This window comes from Diabrotica virgifera, chromosome 1 (genome assembly GCF_917563875.1).
Source record: "Diabrotica virgifera virgifera chromosome 1, PGI_DIABVI_V3a".
Classification (NCBI taxonomy): domain Eukaryota; kingdom Metazoa; phylum Arthropoda; class Insecta; order Coleoptera; family Chrysomelidae; genus Diabrotica; species Diabrotica virgifera.
In genome coordinates, this window is record NC_065443.1 from 130,848,639 (window position 1) to 130,870,082 (window position 21,444).

General features: G+C 34.2%; 1 protein-coding gene across 5 annotated transcripts in view; it reads left to right on the forward strand.

Moving 5' to 3' along the window:
- The window catches only part of LOC114326427 (glucose transporter type 1), a 659,305-nt gene that overhangs the window by 450,789 nt on the left and 187,072 nt on the right, over nt 1–21,444 (forward strand). The gene's annotated exons all lie outside the window — the stretch shown is intronic.

Consider the following 21,444-nt stretch of genomic DNA (forward strand, 5'->3'; position numbering starts at 1 on the left):
AGTATGTATCTACTGATGAGTTGAACTTAGGCTTAACATCCATCTTTTTATAGTTACAAATTGTTATGAACTGATAATGTGTATGGATTCATATGCGAAAGATCTTCAATAAAGGATGAAGTAGCAACAAAATGACTAATTTGATACTGACATTTTGTTTAAAATTTTTGTTAGTTAATACATTTAGGTACGTTTCAATACTTCCACTCGTTCTTTGCAGAACGAGTTAAGATTATTTCCATATTTTTTGAAAACGGAAAGTGTGCAAGAAGAACAGCGAATTTGTTTAATCAGCTTCATGAAATACTCATACGTGTTAGAGCTGATTAGAAAATTTCGTCAAACGGGGTCAGTAGCTAATCAAAAAAAAACTATGAAAATAAGATTAGCAATTTACTTAGATCCCACAGCAGGTATAAGATAATTGGCCAAAGAGTCTGGTTTTTCACGCACTACCGTTCGTAGGATTTTGAAACATCATAATTTATGGTAAATTTGCAGTTACTCGAGCGATATGGGGACCTATTGGGTTGTGATTATTAAATTAGGTACTAAAACCAAAAAAAGTTAAGTAAAATTTTCCATAAAGTGGGGGACTTTCCATTTTTTAATTTAATTTTGCATTTCCAACAATGGTTTTTTCCGATTATTGCGAATTATATCTATCCATAATTCGAAAAAATTTCTGGAATAAAAGTTACTTGTTTTTACGTAAGGAATTTAAATCTGCAATAAAAAATGGTGGCTCCTATTTAATATATTTTAAAGTAACCCCACACCCCATGTCGTGTTTCGTGTCATTCGATAGATTTTTCAAAAATGACAAATACAGTTGAGTCCCCTGAATCTTTACCCGTGCGTCATCATTTAAAGCATACGAAATAAGTCGATGATAAGTCGAAAATCGAAATTTACTAAACGCAACAGCAAGTGGCAGTAAGTGACTTGCTGTTGCGTTTAGTAAATTTCAATTTTCGACTTATTATCGACTTATTTCGTATGCTTTAAATGATGACGCACCGGTAAAGATTCAGGGACTCAACTGTACGTGTATTTTGCAGTTTTTCGATCTGATGTTTATTTCGCGAAATATCGCGGGGTTCCTATTTAAAATTTTAAATTTATCCCCACTCCTCTTCGTGGTTGTTCGTGTTTGGTATCATTCGATAGAGTTTTAAAAAAAATTAAAACGTATTTTTTAGTTTTTCGATGTGACGTTTATTTCTCGAAATATTGGCTTTTTTCTTGTGAAACTTTGTGACTCGCCCATTTCCTTACACCCCACTGACACGGTCAGATTTTTAAAATATACACTGTTCTGCATGTACTTATCTTAATCTGCCGATTTCTAGTATTTCTAAGGATAGATTTTTTTCGGGTCGCCCTTAACGAACTCCCCTGTATTAAGATTCAATACATGGTAGGGGTAATTACAGGGTGCAAGGTTTCTCCACATGTCATAATCTGACGCGCTCGAGTAACTGCAAAAATCTCCGCTTGGGCTCCCCTACCATAAATTTAATCCCTGCAAGATACAATTTAATACAGGGAATAAATGAAGATTACTCTAATAAATAGACGACTACATAAATATTTGACATAACTGACAAAATAAATACTTGATACTACATAAATAAATACTATGATAGTAGTATTAATACCTAATGATCAGCTATTTATCATTTTTAAAAGTATGGAGTTGGGGAAGTGGAAGAGAGGAGGTTAACAAATTATATCGTAATCATGTATCCGCCTTAGAACAAAATCGACCTGTTTCCTGATTTTCTTAAAATCTAATAAAGACTGCCAAATATCGAGGTGGACTGTTTTAATTGGCCCACCCTGTATATATAATACATTACTAATTTGAGTTAGTCTTGCCTAAAATTTAGGTTATTATTAAGATATTTATTATTTTACAATATTATTCTATTTTTACAACGAAATATGATCACATCATTATTTGAAGCCAATAAATCATGATGTACCGATAACGTTTTTAAGTTAATCCTCATATTCGTAACGTTTTAGAAATGGAGATCATCGATAGAATATCTGCCAGAATAAACGTTTTATGTGATCATAATTAATAAGATGTAATTTATTATATTATTACAATTGATTTATAAAACAAAACCAGAAAAATTCTAACCAAACATGTTAAGCCAATATTTAAGATTACTACTTAAAATAAATACTAATCATGCGCATATTGCCTTACACAGTGTGTCAAAGCCAAATAATGTCAAATTAAATATTTTAATATTTAAATTATGATTTTTGACATATTATAGCATACTAATTACGTCATCCATCTGGGCGATGGCGACAAGTTGTTTTTTTATTGTAATTGACACAAAAAGAAGAATGTAGGTAATATATTTAATTTAAAATACATTTTACTGATGTCAGAAAATAAAAAAAAGTTTATTTAACAAATAAACATTGCTTTCCGCTTAAATTAAATGTTTAAACTGCCAAGAGGCAGGTGAGTGGCAGCTTGAACATTGAATTTAAGTGAAAACACAATATTTATTTGTCAAACAAATATTTTTTTCTGTTTTTTGACAGTAGTAAAACGTATTTTGAATTAAACAAATTACATACATTCTTCTTTTTGTGTAAATTAATTTAATTAAAAAACATTTTTTCGACACCCTGTACAAATAATTATGTTAATATTTATATTACTTAATCTTCTTCTTCTTCTTCTTCAAGTGCCGTCTCCTAATCGGAGGTTGGATATCATCATCACTATCCTTACTCTATCCACCGCTGCTCTAAAGAGTTCTATAGAACTGCATCCAAACCAGTCCCTTAAATTCTTTAACCATGACACTCTCCTTCTTGCTATACTCCTTCCGCCTCTTATCTTTCCCTGTATTATCAGTCTTAGCATTTCATATCGCGGTCCCCTCATTACGTGTCCCAGATATTGTAACTTTCTTATTTTTATTGTGTTTATTATTTCGCATTCTTTACCCATTTCTCGCAGTACTTCCGTGTTCGTTTTCCTCTGTGTCCATGCTATTCTAAGCATTCTTCTGTAACACCACATTTCAAATGACTGTAGCTTATTTATGTGTTCTTGCTTTAATGTCCAGCTTTCAAGTCCATATTGTAGTATCGAGAACACGTAGCATCTCAAAGCTCTTGCTCTCAGTTCTAAGCTAAGGTCTTTGTTGCAGAGAACTGTTTTCATTTTTACAAACGCATTTCTTGCTATTTCTATCCTGGTTCTTATTTCTGTTGTTTGATCATTTTTCTCTGAAATCCAGGTTCCTAGGTATTTGTATTTATCAACCCTTTCTATCGGTACATTTCCCAAATGTATGCTTGTTTGTATGTTTGTTTTCTTAGTTATTATCATGTATTTTGTCTTTTTTATATTCATTTTTAGTCCATATTCTTTACAGAAATTGTTTGTTTTGTTCAGTAGTAGTTGGAGTTGTTCAGCAGAGCTTGCTATAATCACGGTGTCATCTGCATATCTTATGTTGTTAATAGATCTTCCGTTAATTATTATTCCTTCACTTTGAGATAGCAATGCTTCTTCAAAAATGGCTTCACTATATGCATTAAAGAGTAATGGAGACATAATACATCCCTGCCGAACTCCTCTCCTGATTTCAATTTCTGGACTGGGTTCGTTATCTATTACAATTTGTGCTCTTTGATTCCAGTAAAGGTTTGTTATTATTCGTAAGTCCCTTTTGTCTATGTTTTTTGTCTTTAGAATTTGGACTAATTTTTCATGTCTTACTTTGTCAAAAGCCTTCTCAAAATCAACGTAACAAACATGCACATCCACATTCATGTCCATGCATCTTTGAGCTAACACATTAAAAGCAAATAACGCCTCTCTGGTTCCTAGTCCGTTTCTGAACCCAAACTGACTATCATATATTCCTTCTAGTTTTTTGTTTATACGACCATGTATTATTTTCAAGAATAATTTGAGAATGTGACTTATTAATGATATTTTTCTGTATTCACTGCAATCTTTAGCGTTTGTATTTTTAGGGATAGCACAAAAGGTTGAGAGTAACCATATTACTTAATAGATAACTGAATAACCTTTCAAATGAGCTAGCACACGCCCCCTATTCTTATTTAAAAAAAATCATCGATAACGTCATCACGCCCAGATGAATGACGTCACTAGTATGATATATAATATGTCAAAAAATCATAATTTAAGAATAAAAATCGACATGTTTCCTCAAAGTTGCCGGTTTACGAAATAACGAATTTATGCAATTAAGTTCTACCCGTACTTCTTCATCCAATAGTGCTAGTGTCCAAAATCCTTGGCCTCCATCCATTACGTTTTGTAAGTCATCTGCTAATTTACTCTCAGATCTTGTCCATGGCCTCCTTTTGATTATGTTGCTGTGTATTTTATTAATCAGAACTCGTCTTGACAATAATCTATCCTGACTACAAGACTACTCCATCGAAGTTTCTGCTGCCTAATGAATTCTCAGATATGTGTCTCTTGTAAGAATTGATGAAGTTCATGGTTCAATCGAAATTTTTATATCATATTTTTGTTAATAAGTCCAAAGATCTTTCTTGAATTTTTTATTTTAAAATCTTTTATTCTTTATCCATTTGCTGTTATCATTTTTATGTCTCGCATTTATATCATACTATTGGTCTAATAAAGTTTTTAAAGGTCTTGTTACAGAAGATTAAGAGTGCGGATGGAAGAGTGTTAAGAATCGATGTTGAAATAAAGCAAATATTGTGTGAGTAGTTTAGAAAGTTGCGAAAGGAAGAACACCAGAGAAGATACAGAGGATGCGGGATCCCAAATTAGAATGTAATACCGGGAATCGCGACTAGGATGAAGAATAGTAAGGCCATAGAACCTGATTGAATATCTGTGGAAGTTTGCAAGTTTCAAGGAGAGGAAGGTGTTGATATTTTGTGTCAAATGATGAGTGAGGAAGAAATGATACCCAACACCATGATATAGAGTGTGACGGTATCATTGTATAAAGATAAAGGGGACATTAACAACTGTAAGAACTATAAAGGGATAAAGTGAATGATGCATACAATGAAAATTTGGAAGAAAACTGTACAGCGAAGGTTTAATAGAGAGATCTATAGAGGAACGGTTTGGGTTATGACAGGAAGGAGAACAACGGATGCCTTGTTTGCTTTAAGATAGTTGATAGAGAAATACGTCGAAAATAAAAGAGAGCTACATACATTTGGTATTTATAGATCATGTGAAGGCGTACGACACAGTTCCTAGACAAGAGCTATGGAGAGAAATGGGTTACTGAGGGAGCGTACACCAAAATAAGGACTTATGTCGTTTTGACCGAAAGTTTTCCAGTGACGGTTGATTTGTATGAAGGCCCTTTACTGAGTCCCTACCTGTTTAATCTTATTATGGATATAGTGACAAAGAAGGTAAGGGAGGAGACTCCTTGGTCAATACTCTGTACTGATCATATCATGTTAGTAGAAGAGAGCTCAGAAATCTTGGAAAATAAATTGTAGGGTTGGAGAAGGGCTATTCAAGAGGGAGTTGAGCAGGTACAAAACGGAGTATATGTAGTTAGGAGGAAAAGGAATGGTTGGAGACATAGAATTGCTAGGAGAAAAACTAGGACGAGTTCGAGAGTATCGAAGTAACTTCCAAAAATTTAATTGATAATATACGAACATGAAATCTGGATTTTGAGAGAAGCTGAGAGAGATCTGTTGCAAAGAGAGAAACGAACAGTGCTAAAATCGATTTACAGAGTTATATTATTATACAGAAAGCAGAATGAAAATAACAGATATCAAAAAGAATAAAATATAAATTAAGATAATTAAAATGATTCAAAAAGTATATAATCTTTAAGTTAATAATTAGAGATTGAAATAAAGCTTATATCAATAGTAGTTTTGTTCTCAGATATATTTAAAAATCACCAAAAATGCATTGTAGCGAAACAGTACAATTTGGAAAAAACAATTCAAAAAATTGTTTTTCAAATCAAAGAATAAAAAAAACTTGTCAACAAAGACATCTGGAGCTGAAACATTCATTCATTCATTCATTCATGAAGCTGAAACATACAGAATATAAAAAAATAAAGCAATATAAGAGACACACACATATCTAAAATTAAATAATTAAAAAAAAATAAATTTTGTCAACAAAAACATCTACAGCTGAAACATTCATTCATTCATTCATGAAGCTGAAACATACAGAATATAAAAAAATAAAGCAATATAAGAGACACACACAACGAAAATTCAACCAGAATAATTTGAAAAGTAGTACACTATAAGAAAATAAACATGGATAACCTAAACAGCTGTAAGCTACCAAGAAAAATAAGAATAAGGATACGTAAGAAGAAAAATATTCAATAGAAATATAGAAAACAAAGAGCAAATTTAAGATGGAACGGACTCTATATTAAAAAAATAGAAAGAATTAATAGAAAAGAGAAAATAAAAATAAATTAAAACAAAATATGGTTTATTAAATAAATTTTACAAAAATTCTAGTCGTTACTTCTATTTACAGTGTCTGTAACCATAATACTGGCATAGTGAGTACAAATTTACATTCAAATATAAAACCTAATAATAGCTATGTTCCCTTATCAGCTTCATCCACAACTGCATTAGTTCGAACAGGGCCGTCTACTACTGACCTTAGCTTTTCGTCCTGCACCTCACCGGTGACCTCTATTGGCTTTTCCTCCTTTACGGGTGGAATCTGTTGACCTTGAGGCAGGCTGTATTTCGAATTGGGCGAAGCCTCTAAGTTGTAACTCTTCTTTTGGGTGTTACCCATTTTAACAGTAGATGCTAACAAACTGTAGTGATCAACAACAAATTTTAACTACATCTTTATACGGCGTTATATGTTTTATGACTCAGTTTTGTCACTAATTATACCTGCGATAAGATATGGCGATTAAACAAGCAGAACCTTGAGCACATATTATTGCAAAGTATTGTTAAATGGAGTAAAACAAACCAGATATATATTTATTATATATGTCAACCTACCATATCTATTTTATTGTTATGGCTGCAATTTAATTACGTCAATACCTATCACCTTACCGAAGTCTGCTGAACAGGTAAATTGAAATACAGGGTGAATAACCATTCGTGGCTTATCCTACAACTACTTATCTAACATTCGTCAAAAATAATTAGTTCCAGAAATTACTATTATTCATATAATATGTTCATATTTATTAGTAGAATTTTAATTCAGTTTAAGGTAATTGCTTTATTTAAATAAATATTTTCGGAACAAAACTAAAAAGAAATATAGAATTCGTATACAGGGTGTTAGAAGTAAGTGCGACAAACTTAAAGGGTGATTCTACATGAAAAAAATGACAGTCTGCTATATAAATGTATGTCCGAAAATGCTTCGTTTTCTATATACGGGGTTTCCCTTGACGTTGGCGATTAACATGGCGAAACTGTCTGTCTCGAGCTATTCTAAATAGTTGCTCTGCTTTCTTTATATCTGTCCACTCCCTGATATTCTTCAATCAAGAAGCCTGTCTTCTTCCAATTTCTCTACGTCCTTCGATTTTACCCATCATAATAAGTTAAAGAAAAGAATATTTTATCGGTCTCCCCTTACTACGTGTCCAAAATAGGCCATCTTTCTACATTTGGTATTATCAAGCAACTCGCGAGTAGCATTTGCGCTCTTAAGGTCTGCCACATTTGTAAGCATAGCCGTCCATGGTATTTTTAATGTAGGTATGTCTGTGCATCCACATTTCAAAAACCTCCAAACGGTTAATGGTGGATATTTTTAATGTCCATGCTTCAACACCGTATAAGATGACTGACCAAATGTAACATTTAATCATACGCTTTCGAAGTTGAATTTGCCAGTTATCATTACAGAAGAACGACCTCATTTTTAAAAATGTTGTGCGAGGTATCTCGATTCTACATTTTATCTCTGTATCTGGACCTAGTTGTTCAGTAACATGGCAAACAAGATATTTAAAACTGGGTACTCTTTGAATTATATGACCATTAACATATAACCGTGAATCTTGATGTGCTAAACGGCTAAACACCGTGTACTTTGTTTTTCAACAGTTTATGTTTTGCATTGCAATCCATTTATGTCATCACTTAAAATAACTGAAAATTATATTTCATAGAACTTTAAGACCGAATTGTGATGGTAGTATCTTAAAAAACACTAGACTTAAGTAGAAAAAGTAACACATGAAGCAAATAGGAATTAAAAAGGCATGAGATTAGACAAACAATGGCTTTTCAACAGAAACATGTAAAGAGGGATAGACTTGGCTAGGGGATATGCCACTCAATGCATCGGGGTGCAACGTCGACATAGGATTGAGTGGTCTAGCCATCTTTGTCAGTCACATGCGCGGGATCGTTTGGTTAAAAGAGATAGATAGACCACCGATCGACTGTTTCCATGCTGTTTCCGCGTTACGCTTTTTTGTGTGACTATGCCGAGTCTAGGCTTAATATGTCAATGCTTTTCAACCTTTGTTTACAAAATGATAATAACGATATGACAGTAGTCACAATTCGGCTGCCAGCCTTAAAATCACGTCGTATTTTTCTATAATTAAACCATATTTATGTATTATATCTGACATTTTCTTCCATATAAAGTATTTATAGCAAATGTTTAATAAGATATTGAAACATTAGCACAAAATTAGTAGTAAAATTTTAAACAAAGTTAATTTTTTAAATCGCACATAAAGCAGACACATAAGATCGTCCCCCGCTACTTCAGAGTATAGGCTCTGAGCTTCGCTGGTGTCGCTCCTAGCGGTTACTAATTCAACTTTTACTGGTAATTTTTAAATTTATTATTTAATTGTTATCGCTTAATATTTACAACGCTAAAAAGTAATTAAATTGTAATAGATTTTTTTAAGATTTTGCTAATCATTTTGACGTTCTATTTATGAAATATTAATTTCTTACTTCGGATACTTTCACGATTAACATGTAGATGGCGCCAAGGTTAATTTATAATTACATATTACAGAACATTAAAAAACGCAAATTCAGTATTTAAAACGTAAGTATATTTAAGGTAAAAATATAAACCACAGCTTTGATCAACAAATATTTTTTATAATTAATGTTATTAATTTTAATTTAAAATTAATCACTTTGACATTTATGTCAAATTTCCGGTAAACGTTTACAGACTTGTCACTACTGGCGCTCACGAATTTATAAATATCCCCTCTATGTACGAGCTCACAGCGTATACCACGGGACCTATATTCATATTTACCGCTCCCAGAGGATAGGTTCAACAATAGTTTGACATATCCGTTGTTGTTCTGTTAGTGTATCTATGGTTGCATATCATGGATGGGCTGAAGGATGTCAGGTGTTAGGAATAAATTAGATGACGATTCAGCGAAAGAACCACTGAACTAATTATGTTCCAAACTATGTTTAAACTATAACAAATATCCTCATCCTCCTCCTCCATCTTTTCTCTTTCGTAACGTAAGGATGTAGTGGCGTCATGTAATTGGTTTGACTATTCCTGTCCAATGATCTCTCTCCTGCGTGTTGTTTTACTTCGGAGAATGAGTAACCAATCATGTCCTTTATTTGGTCCGACCATCTTACCGGAGATCTTCCTCTGGATATTTTGCACTCTACGTTTTCTTCAACTATCATTCGTTCCATGCCTTCTCTTCTACTAGTTATATGTCCCACATATCTCAGTATATAAGAAAAAATATATCATAATAAATAGTAACTGTATTTATTTACGAACCAAAACTAAACAGCCGTGACTTTGGTCTTTAAATAATTCTTAGAGTACGAACAGAACAAGTGGGTCGATGTCGATATCCATGTAAAACGAACACATTTTACTGAATGGAACAGAACGGAGCAGGTAAGTCGCGGTGCAGGTTTAGCGCAATTCCATCCAGAAGTTTTACATCGATGCTTTCGAAAATCAAATTGTTTGTTTTACATGGATGTCTACTGCGCGGTCTAAAAGAATGCTTCCCTGTGATTGATGGTGGCATCCAACCAAGATGATAGTACCAGTCTTTTCAGATCAGAAGATGGGGAAGAAGAAAGAATTGATGAAGATATTAAGAATACACAGGAAAAAACTATTGTTCGTGCTTCACGTCCTTCCTCAAATGGAGCTTCAGGAAACATAACAAATGTAAAACAATCCCAAAATGTAAACACCGTCACGACAAAAACTGCATACATAAAAAGAGTAACACCTCAAACTGTTATTGGCCAACGGCTGTTAAAACTAGAAAAAGAGAAATTGAAAATTAAACAGTATAGTCTTTTTTTCATTCAAATTTCATCAAACTACCTCACTTGACAGTGGTCCTAGCTCGACTGAGCAGCGCAGGTAAACTCCTTGCTATAAACTAAATTTATGATTGTCTCAAAAACACAATATGGAAATGAAAGATTAATTATAGAGCAAACCCAAATAGAAAAAGTAAAGACCTACAAATATCTGGGAACCTGGGCTGATAACAAAAATAACCAAACGAATGCAATTAAAGTCCGAATTGAAACTGCAAGGCAAGCATTTATAAAAATAAAGACACTGCTTACAAACAAAGACATTCAGTTGCCTCTCAGATTGAGGGCTCTAAAATGCTACATATTTTCTATATTACTATACGGAAAGGAAGCTTAGACACTGAAGAGACAACACGTAAGAAAAATAAAAGCGTTAAAAATTTAGTGTTACTGAAAAATATTGAAAATTCAGTGGGTTCAAAGGATAACCCATGTTGAAGTGCTACGACGTTTAAATAAAGAGTTAAAAATTATGAACAGCATAAAAATAAGAAAACTGGAATATTTAGGTCACATTACTAGAGGAGAAAAATATGAGTTGCTGAGAATTATTATGCAAGTAAGTATCCAAGGAAGAAGAGGCATAGGACGAAGACGCATCTCCTATCTGAGGAACCTTAGAGAATGGTTTAACTGTAGTTTATTAAAACTGTTCAGAGCAGCAACCAACAAAGTGACCATAGACATTATGATATCCAACCTCCAATAGGAGATGGAACTTTAAGAAGAAGAAGAATGTGCTGTTCACATCGACCGCGACTTAACTAGTAGCATCCACCGCGACATCCACCTCCACCGCGACCCACTTGTTCTGTTCATATCCTTAGAATCATTCAAGAATCATAAATCAATCAAGAAGATTCATAGAATCTTTTTCTTCATGTGTTCCATTCTTTTAGAATATTGGTAATCATCACTACCCATTTTACGCTGCCGGCAGCAGTTCTGGAGAGTTCTGTTGTTGTTTTTCCACTCTTCTGCATTAATATTTTTAACCAGGACGTGCATCTTCCGCCTGGTCCTCTTTTTCCTTAGTATGTGATTAGTTCTTAGTATGTGACCAAAGTACATCTTTCTTTTCTTCATGGTGTTAAGTCCCTTTTTCATCTTTTTTAATATATCCGTGTTTGATACGTATGGTGTTCATGATATTTTCCACCTTCTTCGATAACACCACATCTCAAAGCTGGCAAGTCTTTTTTAAATTACGTCAGCAATTGTCCAGGCTTCAACTCTATATAAAAGGACGGAGATTACGTAGCATCTCAATACTTTAGTTCTAATTTCTATTCTCAGTATTCCATTGCATAATACTGTTTTCATCTTATTGAAAACGCTTTTGGCCATATCAATGCGTCGTTTTATTTCAAGGCTGCGGTCCCATTGTTCATTTAGCTCACATCCCAAGCAATTGTATCTGGGTACTTTCTCTAAAGGTTTCGTCTTCATTCTGCTTCTTACTGACAATCATGATTTTGGTTTTTTGTGTTAAGAGCCATTCCAGAACTCTCGCAGTACTACGTAGTGCAATCAACCATAATTCGCAGTCCTTCTCTGCTGTTTGCAAGTATTATTGTAGTGTTAAGGCTGATTTATGTTACACCGGGACGTGGACGGCCCGGCGCACAGAACAATAGAAATCGCACGTCCTCGGCACTTCCCGGCTCGCCCCGTTCCGTCGTAACATAAACCAGCCAAAGCTTTTCATATAAGACCATCCTTCAACGTGACCCGTCCCGTCCACGTCCCCGTTGTAACATAAATCCGGCTTTACCCGGATACTTAGGTTTCACTACTGAAAGACTAGATTATTTTAGCAATCATATCAATAATTTTAGGCAATGAAGGTTGAAATTAATGATAAACATTTGGTTAATATTTTGAGTATATTTTAAGAATAATAACATTGTTATCTTATGCATTTTTATAAATATGTTTTTGAAGTCAAGATCTAAAATATTTTGGTGTTAACCTTTGTTTTTTTTGTTACAGGTGAGTGTTTGATTACATTGTTAAGTACACTGTTGATAAAAGTAAGTACCAGTTCTTAGTGCACACATTTTGTAACAGTGCAATTACTCTCAAACTACATGGTCAAAGAGCTGTGAGACATTTTTGAGTAGGTATTTTAGGCAACCTGAAAATTTTTCAGGTGACTCTTCCATGATAGCCTAATACAAAAATGCCGGTCTGGCTGGAGGGTAGTGGTTATTTTCCCCAAGAATCCCCCCAAAATTAAACAAAAGGGTAAACATTGTTATTACAAAAAATATCATTGGAGTGACTTTAAAGTAAATTTAAATATTCAAATATAAAGAAAATAAACAGGCCAGACGATTTGAGAGCGATTTTAACTCTGTAAGATACTTGCATGGGCGCCCCATCATTATTTTCAGGGGATGCATCTGAACTTCAGAAGATTTCATCTGAATATGTACATACTATTAACGAGTATAGAATATACAACTATACATGCATAGCTATGTATATTCCTTCCGGACAGGGAGGTGCAATTGTTATTTTGACAGGGTATTTTTTAATATTAAAAATAAATATTCTAAAAAAGACAGTTTTTTTTTTGTGAAATTCTCCAACTGCCTGGTGATCAAACAAATTACGTGTGCATATAAATAAAAAGCTCTATAGGTAAGCAGCAGTGTGAGAAAGAGAGTATACCGATAGCTGTTTGCGTGCTCTGTTGTAGCTGAGCGAGTCCGTTCGCTCGAGCTAAATCAAGTGACCTGGCGATATCCATGTTGTTGTTCCTCGAAACGTTAGAGTAATCATTATATATTATAGTTTTTTAAGTAACTTTTTCTTAATTAAAGGAAAATAATACGTACTATACAATAGATTTTGCAGATATGATACAAAAAACAGATTTATTATTATAAATATATAGGTAGAAAAGTATAAAACTATAAACTAAATTAATTCTGTGTCCAAATCTTGTACTTCTTCTTCAAACTCTCATCTGAGCTTAAATATTCATTCTCTTCTTCTTCGTCAGACTCCCCTCGAGACTCAGATTCCTCTTCTACATGATCTGTAAATAGTTGTAATATGTATTTAGAATTAATTAAAAATTAATAAGTGATTAATTAGTTGAGTTGCTACGTATTCTCCGTCCTTTTATACGGAGTCGAAGACTGGACAATCACAGGCGCATCTGAAGAAAGAGTTGCCGTTGTTGAGATGTGGAGTTATCGAATAATGTTAAATATATCATAGACACACGTAACAAACACGGAAACATTAAGAAAGATAAAAAAGACAAAAGAAATACTCAACACTATGAAGGAAAGAAACATGAGCTACTTTGGTCATATACTAAGAAATAAAAAACGTGATGTGATTGGTTATATAAGGAAAAGTATTAAGAATTGGTTATATAAGTAAGAATACGTAGCAACTCAATCAATTAATCACTAATTAATTTTTCATTAATTCTAAATACATATTACAACTATTTACAGATCAGGTAGAATGGTAGAAGAATCTGAGTCTCGAGGGGAGTCTGACGAAGAAGAAGAGAATGTATATTTATTTTAGCTCATTTGTCTTTCCTTCATAGTGTTGAGTATTTATTTTGCCTTTATCGTCTTTCTTAATATTTCCGTGTTTGTTAAGTGTTGTGTCCATGATATTTTTTAAAATTATTCGATAACACCACATCTCAATAATGGCAAGTCTTTCTTCAGATCCGCCCGTGATTGTCCAGGCTTCGTTTGCCCGTAATTAATTTAGTTTATAGTTTTATACTTTTCTACCTATATATTTATAATACAGTAAAACCTCCGTTAACCGAAGGAGGCCGTTTCGGGTAACCAGAATTTCGGTTAAAAATAACATTGTTTTTTGTATCTTTCTTGTATCAAATTACACAGTATTGGAGTGATATAGCAGCAAAACATCGTTGACAAAGGAAAACACAAAAAATAGAAAATTTCTTAAAGAAACACCCTAAACATGTTCATTTTCCTTAACGTTATTGTTTTTTTTTTAAATTCACTATTATTTATTGACGAAATTATTGAAACTGTCAGCCATTTCGGTTAAACGATGTTTCGGTTAAAAAGGTTTCGGTTAACAGAGGTTTTACTGTAATAAATTTGTCTTTTTCTATCATATTTGCAAAATCTATTGTATAGTACTCATTATTTTCCTTTTATTAAGAAAAATCCTTAAAAACTATAAAATATGTAACAATTACTCTAACGATTCGAGGCACAACAACATGGATATCGCCAGGTCACGTGATTTTCTCGAGGGAACGGACTCGCTCAGCTACAACAGAGGACGCAAACAGCTATCGGTATACGCTCTTTCTCACACTGCTGCTTCCTATAGCGCTTTTCATTTATATGCACGCATAATTTGTTTGATCAAATGGAAATTGGAAAATTTCACCAAAAAAACCTATCTTTTTTAGAATATTTATTTTTAAAATTAAAAAATACCCTGTCAAAATAACAATTGCACCTCCCTGTCCGGAAGGAATGTACATATCTATGCATGTATAGTTGTATGTTTTATACTCGTTAATAGTATGTACAGATTCAAATGAAATCTTCTGAAGTTCAGATGCACCCCCTGGGACGCCAATGCAAGTATCTTGCAGAGTTAAAATCGCCCTCAAATCGCCTGGCCTGTTTATTTTATTTATATTTAAATATTTAAATTTACTTTCAAGTCATATCAATGATATTTTTTGTAATAACAATTTTTACCCTTTTTTTAACTTTGGGGGGGATTTTTGGGGAAAATAACCGCTACCCTCTAGCCAGACCGGCATTTTTGTATTAGGCTATCATAGAAGAGTCAGCTGAAAAATTTTCAGGTTGCCTAAAATACCTACTCAAAAATGTCTCACAGCTCTTATACTAACAAGTAGGTACATACCATTATCTTTGAGGATTAATCTTTGCAAAAATTTATACAAGGCGATTAAGTCTAAGCTTAAATTTGAAGGATTAAAATTCGGCGATAATAATGCATGACGAAAAAAACCTCTTCACAGAATTATATAAAATTACAAGGCTCAAAATTTGCGCACGTAGTTGTTTCATACCTTTAGGTTTACTTTCAAGTGCTATTATAAATACGTATAATTTATTAGATAACAGTTTTTATGATTCGCTTTGGTAGTCACATTATCTAGTCTTCTTCTTCTTCTCGTACTACCTATCCGTTTTGGTTGTTGGTGACCATCGTGGCAATCTGTACTTTGCACACTGCTGCTCTAAAAAGATTTGTGTTCGTTGTGTTTAACCACGTACGTAGATTTTTTAGCCAGGAAATCCTTCGTTTTCCTGGTCCTCAGTCCTCACTTTCCTTCTACTTTTCCTTGCAAGATTAGTTGCAGCATTCCCTATCTTTCACTGTTCCTCATGATGTGACCGAGGTATTCGATTTTGGCTCTTTTTGTTGTGATTAACAGCTCTTTTTCTTTTTGTATTCTCAGCAAGACACCCTGATTAGTAACGTGGTCGGTATAAGATACCTTCAGGATTCGACGATACAGCCACATTTCAAAAGCCTCAATTTCCTTGCAGGTGGCGTCTGTGAGAGTCTACGACTCAATTTCATTATCTAGTAGTTTCTCTAAACGAGTCATCATAATCATTATCGTCATTGGCTCGACAACACTCTGTAGTTCTTAGCTTGTTCTACGATTCTCCTTTATCCTGATCTGTTCATTACTTTGTTACTCCACTTGGTAATCTTAGGACTTTTCAGATTTTGTTTCACTTGATGCATATATCTTTTGGGTCTCTCTTTTGATCTTTTTCCTGCTGCCGTCTGCCTTATTATTTTCTTTAGCATTTCATTTTCCTGCATCCGTTCGACATATCATATCGAGCGAAACCGTCCAATATTTATAAGTTTTATGATATCAAGTTCTTTGTAGGTTGTGTGGAATTCAAAATTGTATCTGCTACGCCATACATTATTTTCTTTCACTCCTCTTCAAAATAACCTTCTTTAGCGGCGATACAATTATTAAAATATTTTTCTAATTTTTTTATGCTGCCCTTGTAAAACCGTTTATCTTTACCTCCTCATCGGAGCGATATATCTTGCCACAAAGTATTTTTTCTATCAGAAAAATGTGGTAGTCGCTGGGAACCAAATATGGACTAAACTGTGAGTTCGGAAGCAATTCACAGCCCAATTCGTGAATTTTTGTCCTCGATTTCATTGACTTCTGACACTGTGCATTGTCTTGGTGAAACAACAATTTTTTCTTGAACAAATAAAGCCTTTTCTTTGCGATTCCGCTCTTGAAGCGCTCCAATAAACCAATATAGTAGTCGGTCTTGATTGTTTCTCCATGCTTCAAGAAATCAAAATGAAAATAATTCCTTGTGGTTCCCAAAATACAGAGGCCATAACCTTTCCGGTTGTTTTCTGCATCTTTGGTCGCTTTGGACGGGTTCCTCCGGGCATTGTCCACTCAGATGATGGTCGATTTGATTCCGGAGTGAAGTGGTGGATCCATGAGACTAGTGATTGCAATTGCTGGATCCAGCATCAGTGTCAGCTTGTTTTAAGATGCTGGATCCAGCAGCAGTGTCAAATTCGAAATAGGTTACTTAATGTCTTCATTAGCCTCTTTATTCAAAGCCGTGAGTCGGCAACTTGCCATTCTATGGCGCTAGCGATAATATTCTCTCATTGATTCTGCGATAATATTCTCTGCTGGCAAGTGGTCAATAATCAATGAGTTGATCGCCACTCTTTAACTGGTGAAACTGGCTGTAGAAGTTCTTTGCAGAAGAGAGTCCATTTTGATAACGGCTGACACAACCATGAAATTTGTCTTAGACAAACTAAAATAGCCAGGACTCTAGCTTTAGTGCCAATCCATCGGAAGCATTACGCAACAGAATCGCGGAACGGCGCCTCTCTGAAATTACAGGTACATTAGTGTACTTACAAAATCCAAAAAGGTGTGACGAAGGACTAAACAATCCTGTTTTTTTCCCAGGCCGAAGAAGAATGCAATGCGACAAGAGATGAAAAATTTGTTGAGTCTTATAAATAAACAAGTGATTGTGGAAACAGTGCAAGAGGACATAATAGAAGAAGATGGGTCAACTAATCCGGAGCTTGAACTTGAGGTTGAATTGAATCGAGAATGAGAAAACTTTTATAACCAAAGAAAAACTGGTTTTCTAAAGGTTACGAAAACATTTTGGAAAAGGAAATGGCCATTTATGAGACAGATGGAGTGAAAGGCGATCATTTGTCCATGGTCTATGACTATTTGATGACCTTAAAACCGACCAACATAGAGGCCGAAAGGGCTTTCTCCTCCGCAACCGGTTATATGTACAGTTCTGTGCGAATTAGGTTAGACGATAGATAAAATATATTTTTTCAAAACTTGGTCTTCCAAAAACTAAATAATTCATGTTTCTGTTTTTTTGAAATTTAGAATACAGACAAAAAAAAACATTAAAATCGTGTTTTTATTTTGATTCCATATTTTGCTGGATCCGCGTTGGATCCAGCTGGATTTAGGTCAATCTTGCAAAAATCCAGCTGGATTAAAAATGCTGCTGGATTGCAATCCCTACATGAGATGTTCCGTCTCTCGTATGGTTTTGCTGACATTCAAGTATTTAGTTTTCATTTCATTAATTTTTTAGACACTATTTTTTGCTTCTCTTTTTATTAAATTAAATAATTCTATCCTGTTTTGTTAGAAACATACAGAACAATGTACTTAAATCAAGAATGACAAGAATGACATTTAAAAATTTGAAGTTCTTCATGAATAAAACATTGCAGCTCAACTTTTAAAAATAATGACCACATGAGTGGTCCTCTGGAAGTGGTGAAGATCACTAGATATTTCATGTTTTTTTCTACTTTTTAAGAGCAGTAAAATAAATAATAAGTACACACTGTATTTTCAGTATAGGTGAAATATGCTAAATACTTTGGTTCTGGATTTTCATTCATTATTTAACCGTGCGTCATACGTGAATAAACATTTCGTAAAGCGTGATGTTACCGCTGATAAATTGTGTAAAGTGTTAATCGATAGTTTCAGTTGCTATGCTTTGAGCGTTTTCCTAATAAAAAATGTTTGTATCTATTGTCTAATATAAAATTACACCGTATTCATTTTTTCTGAGGGATTAGAATATTTGTGACCTACATAACCTTTATAAACTCATCTCATCATCATCCGCGTGGCATCACAGCTCGTTATGAGCCAAAGCCTTCTTTAGAATAGTCCTCCATTCACTCCCTTTAGGTTGTCTTGATATCTAAGCTTTTCTTGTTTTGTCTCGTTATCTAGTCGGCCTTCTTGGACCCTGTTGTAGTCCATTTTTGCACTGGAAGGGTCTTGAAAGTTCGTTCCGGATTCTGATCATGCTCGATGCTCCTGAGTATAAGTTCAGTTCGTTAAATAAGATAAAGAAATATTTGCAATTCCACCATATCCAGGAGAAGTTCATATATATTAACAGAGTCGTATCCGGCTTTTAAATCTACGAATATATGGTAGATGTCGAAGAGAGAATAGTAGAAGGAAAATTAGAAGGCCAAAGACCAAAAGGAAGATCTTTAACAGGATAGGCAAACCAAATGCAGACTCTGGTGGAAATATTCCTTCATGAAGCCATCCATCTGGCATAGGATTGCAGCTAAAGGAGACAGCAAGTTAACAATATTTAGTGTGTCACCACATGCTGACAAAGGCTCGAGGAATGAGAAGGAGGATCAAAAAATTTATTTGAAGGATGTTTTATTCTCGTACTCACTCATGGAACTCTGTTTTACATTACTTCAGTGACCATGGGAAAACCTACGGCGTACAAAATGACTGCTGTATCACAAGAAACAAAAAAATGTGACTCTGAAAGTAATCTGTCTACTGACGATTGGTTTCAATATTTATCAGAAAAAGGATTCGAGAAAATGAAGAAGATTGACATCCTTGGTTTGATGTGACCGACGAAAAAGGGCAAATTATGAGATATGAAGAAATATGTGAAGCATTACAGGAAGAAGAAAAAAGCTTAGTGGAGATATTTAAACGGATCCCGGTGAATTCGTAACTACTTTATTCCCCCATCCTAATTGCAGGCCAACTGGCAACTCTGTACCTCAGATAATTTTTCGATAACCCATCAAGTACCGGTGAATTTCTAACTTTAATTTTCTAAGTACATAGTTCCTAACGATGCGATGTTGATAATCTAATACCGTTATTCCAGGTATGTACCTGTATAAAGTACTCTCTTTGAAGGTGGTGTAAAAGGTATCCGTCATTTATGTATTGTTTCTTGGATGAGGTAGTAGAGAAAATCCAATTTCAATTATTTTATTAAACGATTTCAATTTTTGTTATTTTTTATCTTCTTCTTTCAGTACCCTCTCCGATTATCGAATGTTGGCGATAATATTGGCAATAATAACTTTGTTTGCGGCAGCTCTAAACAGATTAGCGGTGGTCTCTTGATACCATTCCCGAATATTTCTGAGCCAGGATGTTCTTCTTCGGCGTAAGCCTCCTTTTCCGGCGATATTACCCTGAATTATGAGGTGTAGAAGGTTATATCTCTCTGGATGTCTCATTACATGGCCGAAATATTGTAACTTTCAAATTTTTATTGTTTTTGTGCGCTCTTATTTATTCTATGTAAAACTTTTTCTAAAAAGGCCTCCATCTGATTTTAAGGTTTAACGTGATATCTTTATTGGCCCCGTGTTAAAGGGGCCCCATTTTAACCTAACTACCTGAGGTATTAGATTTAATCAATGGTTTCGAATTCACCTGTAGAAAGTTTCGAGTTGGCAGGGTCAGGTAGCAGAAAAGTTACGAATTGGCCGGTGTACATTTTGATCTGAAAATGTTTGTCATTAAAAGTTGCGAGTTGGCGCGTGTCCATTAAAACTACCAACTACTACAATTGTAAAAGAAAAACCAGATACTGTATTTGATTGTTTCAATATCTGCATAACATGGGCTAAAGACGCGAGAAATAGCGCATGAAAGTATAGTTAGTTAAAGATGTTATAGTTCTTCGAAACATACGAGACAGGCTTCTTAAACAACGACTATACGTTGTAAAAAAAAACAAAGGAATATTTTAAACTATTTTAAATATGTATGTAATTAGTTAAATATGAGATATGTTACAGTTATAAAAAAAATGTAGAACATTGATACAAATACAGTGGAACCTCGATAACTCGGATTAATCCGGACCGCGGCCGATCCGTGTTATCGAAAATCCGGGTTAGCCGGAGAATATGGTAAAAATTAATAAAATACGTTATACTTACAGATAAACTCCGTTATAATTGAAATAACATGAAATACATAATATATGCACAGTACCTACACGTTTAAATTATTAAAAACACGCAAACACAAACCTAAGCAAACGGAAGCAAAAAATGCAAGACTGTACTATACACAATACAGCCACAATCGGAATGATGTTATGAACAGTGAAAACTAAGACCATTGTTAAAAAAGAATTTTTTAAATAGTCTTTTAGTCTTTTTTAAACAATGCTAAGACAGTAGACTTTTTTAAACAAGGCTGAGACAGATTATACATTGAAGACCGTGGAACCACAAACGAAAAAGGGGAAGGCCACATATGCGATGGTCGGATGACCTGAAGAAACACACTGGGTCAAATTGGATGCAAATTTCCCAAGATAGAGAGGCATGGAAGAAGGAAGGGAGGCCTATATCCAAGGATGGATATTTACGGCTGATTAGATAGATACATAGAAGACAGTCTGAAATAAATAAAGGAATAACAGGTGTCTGTTGTTTCTGATAAATCCGAGACAATGACCGTCGCTCTGCCGCCGCTGCCGTGTGCCATGAGCCATTTTTACTATCATATACATAGTTCAAATTACACAAATACAGATTATCTCTCAAATATTATATTACATACGATCCCGTTGCAAGATAATTCGGATGGAATTCCCCAAATTAAGAGACTGGGCCGATATCAAGCACAAAATAATCTGGGGAATTCATCCAAATTATCTTGCAACGGGATAGTACATTTTTATTGTTGAAATGTTTTTCTGGTGAAAA